A 14958-nucleotide genomic window follows, 5' to 3' on the forward strand; every position below is an offset into this window, starting at 1 on the left:
AGAACATTTGTGAAGGCCAACCCACTCAGATTCTTAAAGTTGAATTAACTTCTGTTCCAGCTTTCTCCATTTCCACTTTACTGGAAAAAAAAATTCTAAGCTTGCTTCCCCCCTTTCCTGTGGCAGGTCTTGTCCAGATATGGATTTGCTGTGTCCAGGACTGTTTGTGAGCTGCTAAGCCCCCCCACACTTAACCGTGGTTAAACTATTCCTGGCTCCATAAAGTCTGTTCTTCAAAATTTCCCTTGCAACTAGCCAGCTTTTTAGTTTTAGCACTCATCTGTTTCTTTGAGCTCAGCACTTGTTCAGAACTCATTGTAAGCACTAAATAAGTTACAAATTACTACAGCACTCATCTTTCCTCACTTGCCTAGAGGAAAACAGTTTTTAGTACTTAATAAATAAGCACTTATTCAGGCATGTCTAAAGGTCTGCTCCCGGTGTTTTCTCCTGTCTACCTGATGAATCTGGACATCTTGGGACAATGCAGCAATTGCCTCATGCACACAGACAACTCTCTCCTATTACAACCCAACACTACAACTTGTGAGAGATGCACTTATATAGCCAAACTGGAAGCAAAGCTCTCTTCACCAAAGACTGGCCTAGACAGTCAAGAGGAGAAGGTAAACACTTGCACCACACCACACTCATCACATAGTCCCTCAAAACCTACACCACCAAAACACACACACAGAAGCACAAAACACACATCTACATTCCACCCCCCGGAAAAAAAGGTTTGAAAACCCAAATCCCCCGGCCCCAAACCAGCAAGGGGAGGACCTTTTTCCCCCAAAGCCAAAAAAAAAATGCCCAAGCCCAAAAAAACCCCCACCACCACATACCTGGACTTACTGAAGTCACATGCCATACAGTACCACATACCTGGACTTACTGAAAATACGTGCCATACAGTACCACATACCTGGACTTACTGAAGTCATGTGCCATATAGCACCACATACCTGGACTCACTGAAGTCACATGCTTACTGAAGTCATGTGCCATATAGCACCACATACCTGGACTCACTGAAGTCACATGCCATACAGTACCACATACCTGGACTTACTGGAGTAATGTGCCATACAGTACCACATACCTGGACTTACTGAAGTCACGTGCCATATAGTACCACATACCTGGACTTACTGAAGTCACGTGCCATACAGTACAACATACCTAGACTTACTGGAGTCACATGCCATACAGTACCACATACCTGGACTTACTGGAGTCATGTGCCATACAGTACCACATACCTGGACTTACTGGAGTCACGTGCCATACAGTACCACATACCTGGACTTACTGGAGTCACATGCCCTACAGTATCACATACCTGGATTTATCGGAGTCACATACCATACAGTACCACATACCTGGGCTTACTGGAGTCACATACCATACAGTACCACATACCTGGGCTTACTGAAGTCATGTGCTGTATAGCAACACCTTAGTCATGGGTGATTTCAATTATTCTACCTTCGACTGGGAAACATACCTGACAACAAACATTATGGCTCATGGGTTCTTGGACTTTGTTAGTGCAAATGCTCTGGAACAGCTAATCAGCACATGCACAAGAGGCTCAAATGATGTGGGCATAGTACTCACTAACATGGAAAGACATTGCACCCCCACCCCATGTAATGTCCTCCCTGGTAAGATCTGACCATAAATCAGTCTAGTTCAATGCAATTATAAGACCAGATACCCCATCAAGCTCAAAAACACTTAAGAATTTTTCAAATACAAATTACCTACTACTAAATGATGCAATAAGAATGGCCAAAGCCCGCTTGAGTTGAAATAATATGGACTCCTATGCAGAGGTGTACACCAATGCCCTGTATAAGCATTAAAGCAGTTGTATAGAATCAGCTCTACCTGACCAGGTTTTACCAAAAAAAACAAGCTACCCTGGTGAACTCCTACTATAAACAGGCTATACAACAAGAGAAAGAAACTAATGTCTAAGAGCAAGAAAGACCTGGCTCAGCAGAGTAAGATATCCCTCTGTAGCTTAAACAAATAAATTAGAGTTCTTGTCAAGTCTTCCCAAGCTAATTATGAAGCAAAATTAGCCTCTTTAGCTAAGGATAAACGCAAGGCATTCTTTAACTCTGTCTGAAATCTAAAAGGGAATACCAAGCTTTGCATTGAACTGGTTGTGGATGGCACCACCCATACTCAACTGGAGGTAAAAGCCAACCTGCTAGCTGACAGATTAGGAGCAAACTTCACCCCCTGTCCCATCCAGTCATCACCCAAAGTATACCTGCCACCATTCCTCAGCCTATTATTTCAAGAAAGCAGATCATCTCAGCACTCTCCAAAGCCAAAAAGAAAACATCAGTGGGACCAGACAACATCCAGATTGCATTTTAAACAACTTAAAACATGACCTAGCAGACCAACTTGGATCCCTGTCTAACCACAACCTGTTAACTGGTTATGTCCCAGCAGAATGGAGGACAGCAACAGTAATCCCTCCGCACAAAGGGGGACCGTCAACAGACCCTGAAAATTATAGGCCCATAAGCTTGACTAGCTTCATCTGCAAGACCATGGAAAGAATCATTATGGAACTTATTAACTAGGACATAGTTAATCTCCAAACTCTGGACCCAACCCCGTTTGGATTCAAGGTAGATTATGCCAGTTTAACATGTTTGACTTTTTCACGAAAGTCACCATGGCCTGCAACAAGGAAAAGAAAGCACATACTGCCTGTCTTGACATAACCAAGGCATTTGACACAATTCTCCACTCAGGTATTATACAGAAACTCTCCCAACTGACCCTTACATTACCAGATGGGTGGGCAACAAGAAAACTGACAGGACACACTGTAAAAGTGGGTGACTTCACCTCTAGCAAAAGAACAATCACCACTGGCGTACCACAGGGATCTGTTCTGGGCCCGTTACTGTTCAGAATTTATTTCTCAGAAGTCCAAGCAAACTTGGACAGCTGTGGCTGACCAGGCTCACTTATGATTGCAAATTGGGAGCAATCCTTGAATCTGCCAATAACGTTATTATACTGTAGACAGGGTAAATGCAGACAACTGACTAGTACCAAAGCCACAGATTAAAACTAAATGCAAAAATAATGCATTAGTTTTCCCTTTAGGAAAGTTGACATCCCTGCTAATTACATTATAGACAACACCCCCTGCCCCAAGTGTACACCCAGTGATATGTGATCTGGGTATTCAGGTTGTTAGTAACCTGAACTTTGACCACTACATATCCACAGTAGTAAGGAAATCCTTCCATGTGGCACATCTTATAAGTAAAGGCAATGCATGTAGATCTAAGCATGTTATAATTCCATTATACTCGGCCCTCATCAGACCAATAATTGAGTAGAATGCTCCCTTTTGCATGTACCATTTCAGACACCTGCAACAACTGGAGACACCACAGAGGTTTCTCACCATAAAATTCCAGGTAACACAAAATAAGTCTTACATAGAAATACTGAAACCCTGTCACTGTATTCTGCCTCCTGTAGGTTGCAAACTTCACTCACCTAACCACTGACAGTTGGGGTAACTTGGGATAAATATGGCTAGGTTTGTAAGGGCTCTAGGACCATTAGCCTAGTAACCTTCTATGAACTTATCAACCTCCACCTATTCTCTGTCTCATATCACCTACTTAGAGGCGATCTCTGCTTGACTAACAAAGCCATGTCTGACCCAGCTCTGTTAGAAATGCTACATCTAAAGAAATCCCAATCTCTCCACACCACATGCCCCAGAGACCTCAACCTCATTACCACAATCAACAAAATGTACTGGAGGGACAGGTTCATAACCTAGAGACTGCCCATGCTATGGAATAGACTTCCCATACATGTCAAACAGAGCACCTCGCTGACCCTCTTCAAGAGAAATCTGGATGAGTGGATGGGAAATAGAAAATTCTCCCCGTGGATAATTCCAGTGGATCTGCTCGACAGAGGCACTGAGAGCTAAGGTTGGGTGGCACGATGTCAGGATAATCCTATGGCTAGGCTTGTAAAGGCCCCTGGGCCATTAGCCTAGTACACACCTATGAACCTGTGAACCTATACAGATATGACTGAGATGGCTTGTGCTACAGAATGGGTCTATATCATGACGTTGAACAATAAAAAGAGCAAACGCTCTTTTATCGAACACTAAAAACCAAAAGCAGTAAATGTCGAACACACAGAACAGAGATTTTTCCCCAGGGAAAAAAAAAAACAAAAAAACAAACAAAAAAAAAAACAAATCCAAACACAAAATAAAGTGGGGGTTTCACCCCCCCACAACCCACACCCCTCCTACTTAAATATACCGACTCTGAGATCACACCACAGTGGAGGAAATGGCAAAGTCCCAAAAATGGACCAGTGATTTTTTCCCCTGGGAAAACAATCGCTGTTCCATGTGTTCGGCATTCAGTGCTTTCAACTTTTAGTGTTCAATAAAAGAGTGTTCGCTCTTTTTATCATTTGAGGTTGTAATATAGACCCTTACAGGATAGCAGCCTATCATTGTATAGGGAGGTATGAATACATTACAAGGGGCAAGCAAGTGAGAATTGCTGCAAAATAGATGCCATTGGGAGAGGACAGAGAAAATGTGTGACATGCAAAGGGAAGAGGTGATAGAGATGCAAAGAGAATAGGGAAGTAGGATGAATGAGAGACGGTAAGTAAGTGGATGACGAGATGAGAAAAGGAAGGACGAAATAAGGATATAGAGGTGTGAGAGAGATGCAAGGTTTAAGTAACATGTCCTGAGTGCATCTACACTTTTTTGCATGAAGAGGTGTTCCTTGAGCTGTTTTCTGAAGTCTGAGTACCTTTGGACATCTCAGATTGAGATTGTCAGGACCAACAGTTGATTCAATTTTCAGTTCTTCATGTAGTGGTATCATGTATTTAGCTTTGATTGCTTTGAAATGGAAAGTGGAAATAAGGGGGGAGGAGAAAGGTTTCAGGGAGAGGATGGGTTATAGATGGATTTAGTTATGGGAAATGTACTGAAGTGGGGGCTGATGTCAGTGGCTGGGAGGTGAGATGAGGAGGATAGGGTGCTACATGTAATAGTACCACCTGTAAGATGGTTGATTTCTGCCCAGACTTTTTTCTGTGAGTTGAGAAATGATGGCTAACATTTTTTTCATTATGTGACTCTTATGCCACTTGCTTGCCTATTAAGTTAGATTTTCTTAGTTTATTATATTGTTACCTGCAAGTTGAGGATGGGTTGTTTTTCCAAGTATGTTGGTCACTGTCCTTGAGAATAAATATGGCTGACTTAAACTTATTGGTGTAAATAGGAGCTTATTTATAAAAGTACTATGCAAACACGCTCACTTGAACTGAGCTCTGTGATTTACACCATTATCCAAGTGTGTAAATTAATTTCAACAGGCATAAAATAAGTTTGGCTTCTCATGGGTGAGCTGTGCTGAAATAACAATACTCATGTACAGCATATTATTATGTGCTATACAGTTAATCTACTACATTTTGCACTGTTATAATTTTTTTTATTGTTTCACTGCATTTATGTACTGTTTTATACTGTTTTAACATTACTTAACTGTAGCTAGGAACTGTAATTTTTACCACCCACTGGCTTTGCAGTTGCCCACCCATACTGTACATTTGATCTGTGACACTCCTCCCAGTCTAGTGTCATTAGTTCATTCAATATAATAGAGAACATTTGTGAAGGCCAACCCACTCAGATTCTTAAAGTTGAATTAACTTCTGTTCCAGCTTTCTCCATTTCCACTTTACTGGAAAAAAAAATTCTAAGCTTGCTTCCCCCCTTTCCTGTGGCAGGTCTTGTCCAGATATGGATTTGCTGTGTGCAGGACTGTTTGTGAGCTCCTAAGCCTCCCCCCCCCACTTAACCGTGGTTAAACTATTCCTGGCTCCATAAAGTCTGTTCTTCAAAATTTCCCTTGCAACTAGCCAGCTTTTTAGTTTTAGCACTCATCTGTTTCTTTGAGCTCAGCACTTGTTCAGAACTCACTGTAAGCACTAAATAAGTTACAAATTACTACACCACTCATCTTTCCTCACTTGCCTAGAGGAAAACAGTTTTTAGTACAATAAATAAGCACTTATTCAGGCATGTCTAAAGGTCAGCTCCCGGTGTTTTCTCCTGTCTACCTGATGAATCTGGACATCTTGGGACAATGCAGCAATTGCCTCATGCACACAGACAACCCTCTCCTCCTACAACCCAACACTATGACCTGTGAGAGATGCACTTATATAGCCAAACTGGAAGCAAAGCTCTCTTCACCAAAGACTGGCCTAGACAGTAAAGAGGAGAAGGTAAACACTTGCACCACACCACACTCATCACATAGTCTCTCAAAACCTACACCACCAAAACACACACACAGAAGCACAAAACACACACCTACATTCACAGAGGCTCTCAGTACAAATCTGCCCAAACAGCAGAGACCTCCAAAGCAGAAATGCAAGCAACCTCCACCCCCCAACACAACCCAAATGACACATAGCCCACATACTCAGTGTGCCACTCAGCTACAGCCCATAAGGCATAACGTACCCAACACTCTAGTCATAGGTGACTCTATAGTCAGGCACACTGATGTTCCACTCACCAGGCTAAACAAGGAAAAGGTTACTGTCAGCTGCCTGTCAGGTGCCAGGATCCACCACATAACACGCACTCAGGTCACTCTACAGCAAGTACAAATATGACTCTGTCATTGTCCATGTTGGTGTGAATGACCTGAGACATACCTCCCTGGATTACATGAAAAGAGACATGGAGGAGCTCTCCGATCTTGTAGCCCAGGCAGGTATGACCCAAGCCCTGAGTAGCATCCTACCATCACCCAGAATGACACCACAGTACAAGGACAAAATGATTGACTTTAACAATTGGCTAAGCTTCTGGTGTCATCCTAAGGGAATCCAGTATCTGTCTGCCTGGGATAACATGATTGAGAGACCACGCTGTTTTGCCAGAGATGGCCTGCACCTGTCGACCTTGGGATTCCGGATACTGGCAAAGGCTCTTGCCACCCCTATAATGCCTTTTTTTAGGCAAGGTTCAAATGACAAATTCAGCACTGTAACAGGAACAGGCAAACAACAACTGAGGGTAATGCTACTCAATGCTAGAAGTCTAAATCTCAAAATGCACTCACTCGAGGCACTCCTTAAAATGTAGAACATTGACATCTGTGCAGTGACTGAGACCTGGTTCAAGGCTCCAGAGAGCACCTCTGCACTACCAGGCTATAACTCATACCACACTTTTCGGCCATGTAACCCAGACCGAAACACTAAAGGTGGAGGTGTGTCCATATTCATTAAGGATATCCACTCCTCCAGGCTAGTTGCTCAGCATAATGCATCCGAGGTTATCCAAGTGCTACTAACTCTGGGCAAAACTGCAATCCAAATTGTAGCTTGTTACAGATCCCCTACCATGCCCCAGGATTCCCACTCCTCTTTTCTTGATGTACTGGAAAATATTAGGGTTCAACCAAACACCCTAATGATGGGCGACTTCAACTACTCACCATTAACTGGGAAAACTACTCGTGTACCAATGCCTTAGCTCAACGCTTTCTGGAATTCATAAACGCCAATGCCCTGGATCAACATATCCACACCTCCACCAGGGGCAACAATATCTTAGACCTAGTCATTACCAACATGAGTGACCGGTGTTCCTCACCTGAAGTCAACTCCTCGTTGGTCCAATCTGACCATAAGCTAATAACCCTTGATATCCACATCCCGCCCCCACCATCCATTAAGGAAACCATGGTAAAAAATTTCTCCAAAGCCAACTTCATGCTTCTTAAGACAGAAATGGTGAACATCATGACACCTATGCAGATAGACAATACAGTTACAAGTGCTGAATCCTACACAAATGCACTCTATAAGCACTTACACGAGTGCATGGATCGTGCTATTCCCAAACAGAACCAAGACGCTATCCTCCAAAAAAGGAAGCCAATCTGGTGGTCCCTTGCCACAAGCAAACTGTACAACAGAAGGAAGAAACTGTTGCAAAAGAGAGTAAAATCCCATGAGTGGAGGAGCACCCTGGTCAGCCTCAGTAAGAAGCTGAGATCCCTTATAAGATCCTCCAAAGCTAGCTACGAAAACAAAATTGCCACTAATTGTAAGCACAACCACAAAGCATTTAATAGCTATGTCAAGAATCTCGCTGGCAACACCCAGATCTGCTCTGAGTTACAGCACAAAGGCACGAAAATTACAGAACCAACTGATATTGCCAACATCCTGACAGATAGCTTCACTGCTAACTTTACCCCACCTTACCCCTTAAAGGGCCCATATCTATACAGTAAGAATGCAGAGTCCCTGTAATCACAAATATGCAGGTAAACGCTGCACTCTCGAAAGCCAAAAACACAGCATCCATGGGACCGGACAACATCCCAAGCTGCGTTTTACATGAACTTCAGAATGAACTGGCTCCCCACTTAAGCACCATGTTCAATAATAGCCTTGCATCAGGCTTTGTGCCCACTGAATGGTGCATAGCAACAGTTATCCCACTCCACAAAAGGGGAGCCACCACTAATCTTGGGAACTATTGACCTATTAGCCTGATGAGCCTGGTCTGCAAGGCCATGGAAGGTATCATCATGAAACTCATTAACAAAGACATTGGTAACCTCCAAACTCTGAATCCCACCCAGTTCGGGTTTGTGAAAGACAGATCTTGCCTCCTGAACCTGATCGACTTCTTTGAGGCAATCACCAAAGACGTAGATGAGGGTAAGGTGGTTCACACAGCCTATCTTGACCTCACCAAGGCTTTCATCATCATCCCCCATTCTGGAATTATAGCTAAACTCACTAAACTAGGTATAAATCCCTATGTCACAAGATGGGTTGCCAACTGGCTCACTGACAGAACCCACAGTGTAAAAGTTGCAGACTCCAAATCTGACCTCAAAGCAGTGACAAGTGGAGTATCACAGGGTTCCGTCCTGAGACCTCTCCTGTTTGGTATCTACTTCTCTGAAGTACAGGCTAACACAGAAGGCCTCTGGCTAATGAAGTTCACAGATGACTGCAAACTAGGAGCCATGGTCAAGTCCCCAAATGATGTGGACATCCTACAGAAGGGCCTCTCTGAGACAGATGCCTGGTGTCAGAGCCATGGCCTCAAGCTCAATGCCAAAAAGTGCAGTGTCATCCCCTTAGGTAAAAACTCTGTACCTATGAAATACCACATAGGCAGCAATCTACTTAACACCAAATGTGTGATAAGAGACCTTGGGACCCAGGTGGACAGTAGTCTCTCCTTTGATAGTCACATCCTCACAGTAGTCAGGAAGTCCTTCTACGTGGCTCACCTCATCATAAAAGGGTTCTCATCCAGGAAAAAAGAGGTAATTGTTCCCCTCTACTCGACACTCATTAGACCCGTTATAGAGTACAACACCCCTTTTGGAATGTACTTCACAAGACATCTGCAGCAGCTGGAAAGGCCACAGAAGTACCTCACAAAGAGGATTACTGGCCTCAAACAAATGTCCTACACTGACAGCCTCAAAAAACTCCAGATTTACTCCATAGCATATCGCCTACTCCGAGGTGATCTCTGCCTAACATATAAAGCTATGTCAAACCCAGAGCTGTTGGACATGCTACACCTAAAGAAATCCCAATCCCTCCGAGCTACACATTCTAGGGACCTAAACCTTGTCACCACAATAAACAGGACATGCTGGAGGGATAGATTCCTGTCCCAGAGACTTCCCATACTCTGAAACAGGCTATCCATCTATGTCAAGTAAAGTTATTCATTAGCACTCTTCAAGAAAAATCTTGATGAGTGGATGGGAAATAGGAAATACACCCAGGGGATAACTTCTGTGTCTCTGCTTGACAGTGGCACAGGAAAATACCTTTCTTGGGTGGCATAAGCCAGGGAACCTTGTTGGCTAGGCTTACGTAGGCCCTTGGGCCGATAACCTAGTACCTACCTATGAACCTTTGAAACACTGTAACTGTAAGATCATATTTGTCCAGAATTATTACAGGGTTATTGCTGAGTGTCCAGAAAGCTGGTTCTATATTCTGCCGAAAAATAACTCATACGGATGCCTAAAAGAAAGGGGCTCAACCCCCTACTTAACAGTTATTTCCTTCTTACTTACATAACTTTTTTCCTCCTTAATATATCACATTTTTTCTGTCCACTAAGAGGTCTTCCTTTTACTTTGTCTCTGATTAAATATGGTGAGTGCATATTTCATTTATGTTATTCTTTTGCAATATAATTTTCACTGCTTTACTGAATACAAAACTATAAATTATAGTGAACTTATCTTTTTTTTTTATTTATCTAGTATTGTATTCTTTTGTAAATCTGGAGATTTTCTCCTTGGGTCTCCACTATAAATGGGCCCCTGGCTCGGTTGGACTAACCTGGTTAACAAATGCCAATAAATAACTAAATCTTTCTGGATAAATGGATGATGCTTGTGAGTAAACTATTTTCTCATGGATTTTACCCAGTGTTTTGAGAACTGAAATGGGCTATACATCTGAAGCAGAGGTAAGTGTAATTATTTTAGGTAAATGCTTTATTTGGTTTATTTATTTCTTTATTTAATTTGGATTACCATGGTTGAGATTTGATAAAATGTCTCCATTTGCAGAGTCAGTAAGGGATATACATATTGTGACAGCAGTAAAGTAAGATTAAAGATATAACTAAATGGTGCAGTACAGTGTGGTACAGCAGTGCAGCTGTTAGCATTTTCACCTCATAGCAAGAGGTTCTCTGGTTCAATTCTCACCTGGGGTGCCTTCTGTGTGGAATCTGCATGTCCTGCCTGCATTTGCGTTGGTTTCCTCTGAATGCTCCGGTTTCCTCTCACATTCCAAAGATATGCCTAGATGTTTGTTTTAGCCGGTAATACATATTTATGTCTTATGTGGTACAGTAATACATCTTTCTTATATGTTGCATTATATCGATTCGTACAACTGAAATAATAGTCAACATGTAGTACTACCGTGTTTATGCTGTTCTCCATAGTTACTGTTTATTTTTCTTCGTTTTTTCTTACCATCATCTTTCTCTCTTGCTCTTTTCCGTAGCCCCAAATTGCTGTGCATTCCCATCATTCATGACCCTGCTGCAGCTCCTTTTACTGTACAAAAACCAGCTCTGTGAAACCTGACAGATACCGGGAGTTTATGCTGCCCTGAAGAACGAAACACTATTATATGCATGTTTCACTACATAAAGGTTATTTAAAAAGCTGTATTTTATGATAATCCTTAACTTGATAAATACAAACAACTGAGCCAACAGCAGAGATTTTTTACACTATTTCTTCCTCCTCCAAAAGTATTACAGTAGCTTGCACATGGTACTGGATTAGAGTTTTTCCCCTAGTCCCTATAGTAATTTGGTCACAAGATGTTTTTACAATTTTATATCTTCCCTATAGACTCCCTTCCCAACTCAAATACATTTTGTTTCACTTTTTCCATCATTGTATATAACCATAGCTCTCTTACTATATAATTTTATTTAGGCTCTCAGCTGCCCATACCAAGGCAGTCTCACTAATATCTACAATAACAAGTGTTATAGCTTAATGGACAAGCACAGTTACTACTAAGAAACCAATAGTTCAGAGCAATTGATTGTTTTTACTTGCACATACCTGGAATTTGGCTCTGCCATCTCCATTCGCCCTTCACTATGCTCAGGCTCACTCCGCTTCCCTACCCTACCTCCATTCCCACACACCACCAGGCTCCTGACCTTTATACCTAACTAGCCACTCCCCTAAGCCTCTCTCTTTCACATCAACCTCATTTCTATATAGCCACTCATCTTCTCACTCTCTTCAATCCATATCACCATCCACTTTCACTCCACATCCCCTCAGTCACACAATACCCAAATTGTACTATCTCATCAGAATAATACCCCCCACCTAATCTCCCCACTTTAACCATAACCTACATAAAGTATAGCCACACCTAAATCCGTAGTACTCTTGTAAAGATACTTACTAAAACGTCACAACAATACAGCAACACTTTGTCTGAGGAAAATGTGGCCCCCTAACCTTTACATTAATAATATGTCTCACCATCACTATCACTTCACACTTAACCTCCAACCACTACACTATCAAGTCAAAATTTCAGACTAAATCCCCTACCTGCCCTGCCCATTCAGAAGACAATCCAGCCATTTCAGTAATATCACCTTCTGTCTACATCTCAGATCTTAACCTTGCCACATTCAAAGTGACCCCATACCAAGTAAACAACCACATTTCCTCAAAATATAACACATCTATAATCAAATGCCTAAAAACTATAATCCAAACAGCATCCTGACTCATACTTAGTAGAGCCATGCACCCAAACCCTGGCCCTACAAACAATAACAACTCCCCCTGCTACCAGACAAATGACATTCTATCCTCCCCCAGAAAATCAACAGATCTCCTTATACTCAGCATAAACATAAGGAGCATCCCAGAGCTACACGCTACCCTGGCCCTCTACTCTCCTGACATAGTCCTTCTCACAGAGACCTGCTAAAACCATTAAACAATAATGATGATTTTGTTCTTCCTGGTTACAATGTTCTTAGACATGACAGAATATCCAAAAGTGGTGGAGGCATTGGTCTCCTATGCAAAAACAACCTGACCATTGAATTGTTAGCCATTGAACATCCCAAGTTCAGTTGTGCAGAAATTATGTTCACTGAGTGGAAAATCAGGTCAAAAAACACTTACATATAATTGGTACCTATATACCCCCTAGCAATAACATTAACACAGTAGAATCCCTTCTAGACTGGACATCCCAAAACTTTCCCCAAGAAACAATCATACTAGGTAAAGTTAATATTGACTGGTCCTCCTGTAACTTGCTCGACCCCACTAACTACATTAACCTACATGGTTTTACTCAACTAATCAAAATGAGTCCATCCTACACTGGATCCTTACTAAAAGACCATCTCAATCCTACCTCTCAGGCTCCCCCCAGAGACCCTCAGTGACCACCTTCCCAACTTTATAATTAGACACCAAGTGAATCCATTAAAATCCTCCACCCTCCAACAAATCTGGTATACAAAGAATTTCAAAACCCATGACTTCATATCTGCACTTAATCAATGCAACTGGAGACGACTGTCACCTCTCCCCCTGGAAAGTGCCATAGACTACTTCAATAACTCTTTTCTATTCTAAACATTCTACATCATCTTGTTCCTATCAGAACTGTCAGAAATAAATCCAACTATGCCCCTGGCTGACCAGAGATACCCATCTACTACTAAAACAAAGAGATAAAGCATGGGACTTGTGGCATTGAAATAAAACTCAAACTAATAGACAGGCATACCAGAAACTAATTAACATAGCCAAAAAACAAATTATGACAGACAAAATGAACCACTATATAGGCATTTAAACCAAACACAAAAATAACCCACAGAAATTCTGAGCTGCTATTAATAAAATCCTACAACCAAGAAAGACCAGTACTCCACCCCCAAACACCGACACTACCACCAATAATATTGCCACCCAATTCAATGAGCACTTCATCAAATCCATCTTAGCCTTCACCAATAGTAGTTCTCCCACTTTACATCCAAACCTATCTTCCATACCAGTGGACCAAAACCTCTTCTCCTTACAGCCTGTCCCAGCTAGCACAATATATAAATACCTAAATAGGCTTAAACCCACAACCCTGGCTGCCGACAAATTACCTGTAGAATATCTAAAGATCACAGCCAAAGCCATCTCTTGCCCAGTCTCCATACTCATTAACCACTCTTTATCAGAACAACACGTTCCTTCTCTGTGGAAAATTTGACATATAATACCACTCCACAAAGGAGATAACTCTGTATAACTATCTAATTACCATGCAATTGCCATTCTATCCCCCGTATCTAAAATCCTTGAAAATGTATACATTCTCCTCACTGATAAACTGCTAATTAACACCCAGCATGGATTCCACCCCAGTCATTGTACTACCATGGCCCTTATTAGCTTTACCAACACAGTAAACTAAAAGTGAAACAATGGTAACCTAGTATCCATGACCATTCAATACTGTCTCATATCCCAAACTCTTTTCTGCTCTCTCCAATCCTAATCTCAGCCACTCCACACTATTGACTATGTAACCACCCATCAACAAGCAGTAAAATACAAAACTCCATATCCCCCTCCTACTTGTCACCCTAGGGGTCCCCCAATGCCTTATTTCCCTCCTAACTGTCACCCTAGGAGTTCCCCAAGGCTTTATCTCCCCTCCTACCTGTCACCCTAGGGGTCCCCCAAGGATCCATTCTTAGACCTCTTCTTTTCAACATATTCACCAACCAACTCCATAAAGCTACCCAGCATGCCACTCTAGTCCAATACGCTGATGACTCCATTCTAATCTGCTCAACCCCTTCACTACCTCAACTCCATTAATTGACACAAGAGTCCTTTACTGCTGTTGAAACCTGGTTAGCCAACTCTCAGCTAATACTTCACCCCAATAAAACACAGCTAATGATATTCTATCCCACTAGAGCCTTAGAGCCCATACCACCATTCACAATAATCTCAGCCAATAACACCCCTATCGCACCTGTCCAACACACCAAACTTCTAGCGGTTATCATAGATCACAACATGAAATTTGATATGCAGATTGCACAGACAATAAAGAATGTCCATAAAAAACTCAGAACCCTATGTAGATGCAAAAAATACCTCATCAATGACAGTAAAGCCAATATCACAAGAAACCACCTACTATCCACACTTCTCTATGCCTCCTCCATACTCAGCATCCTAAATAAAACAGACTTTAACAAACCAAACACCTGCTACAATAAAATAGCTAGGTTTGCTACTG

The sequence above is a fragment of the Protopterus annectens genome, chromosome 1.part1 (assembly GCF_019279795.1).
Source record: "Protopterus annectens isolate FY-2018-M chromosome 1.part1, PAN1.0, whole genome shotgun sequence".
NCBI classification, from domain to species: domain Eukaryota; kingdom Metazoa; phylum Chordata; order Ceratodontiformes; family Protopteridae; genus Protopterus; species Protopterus annectens.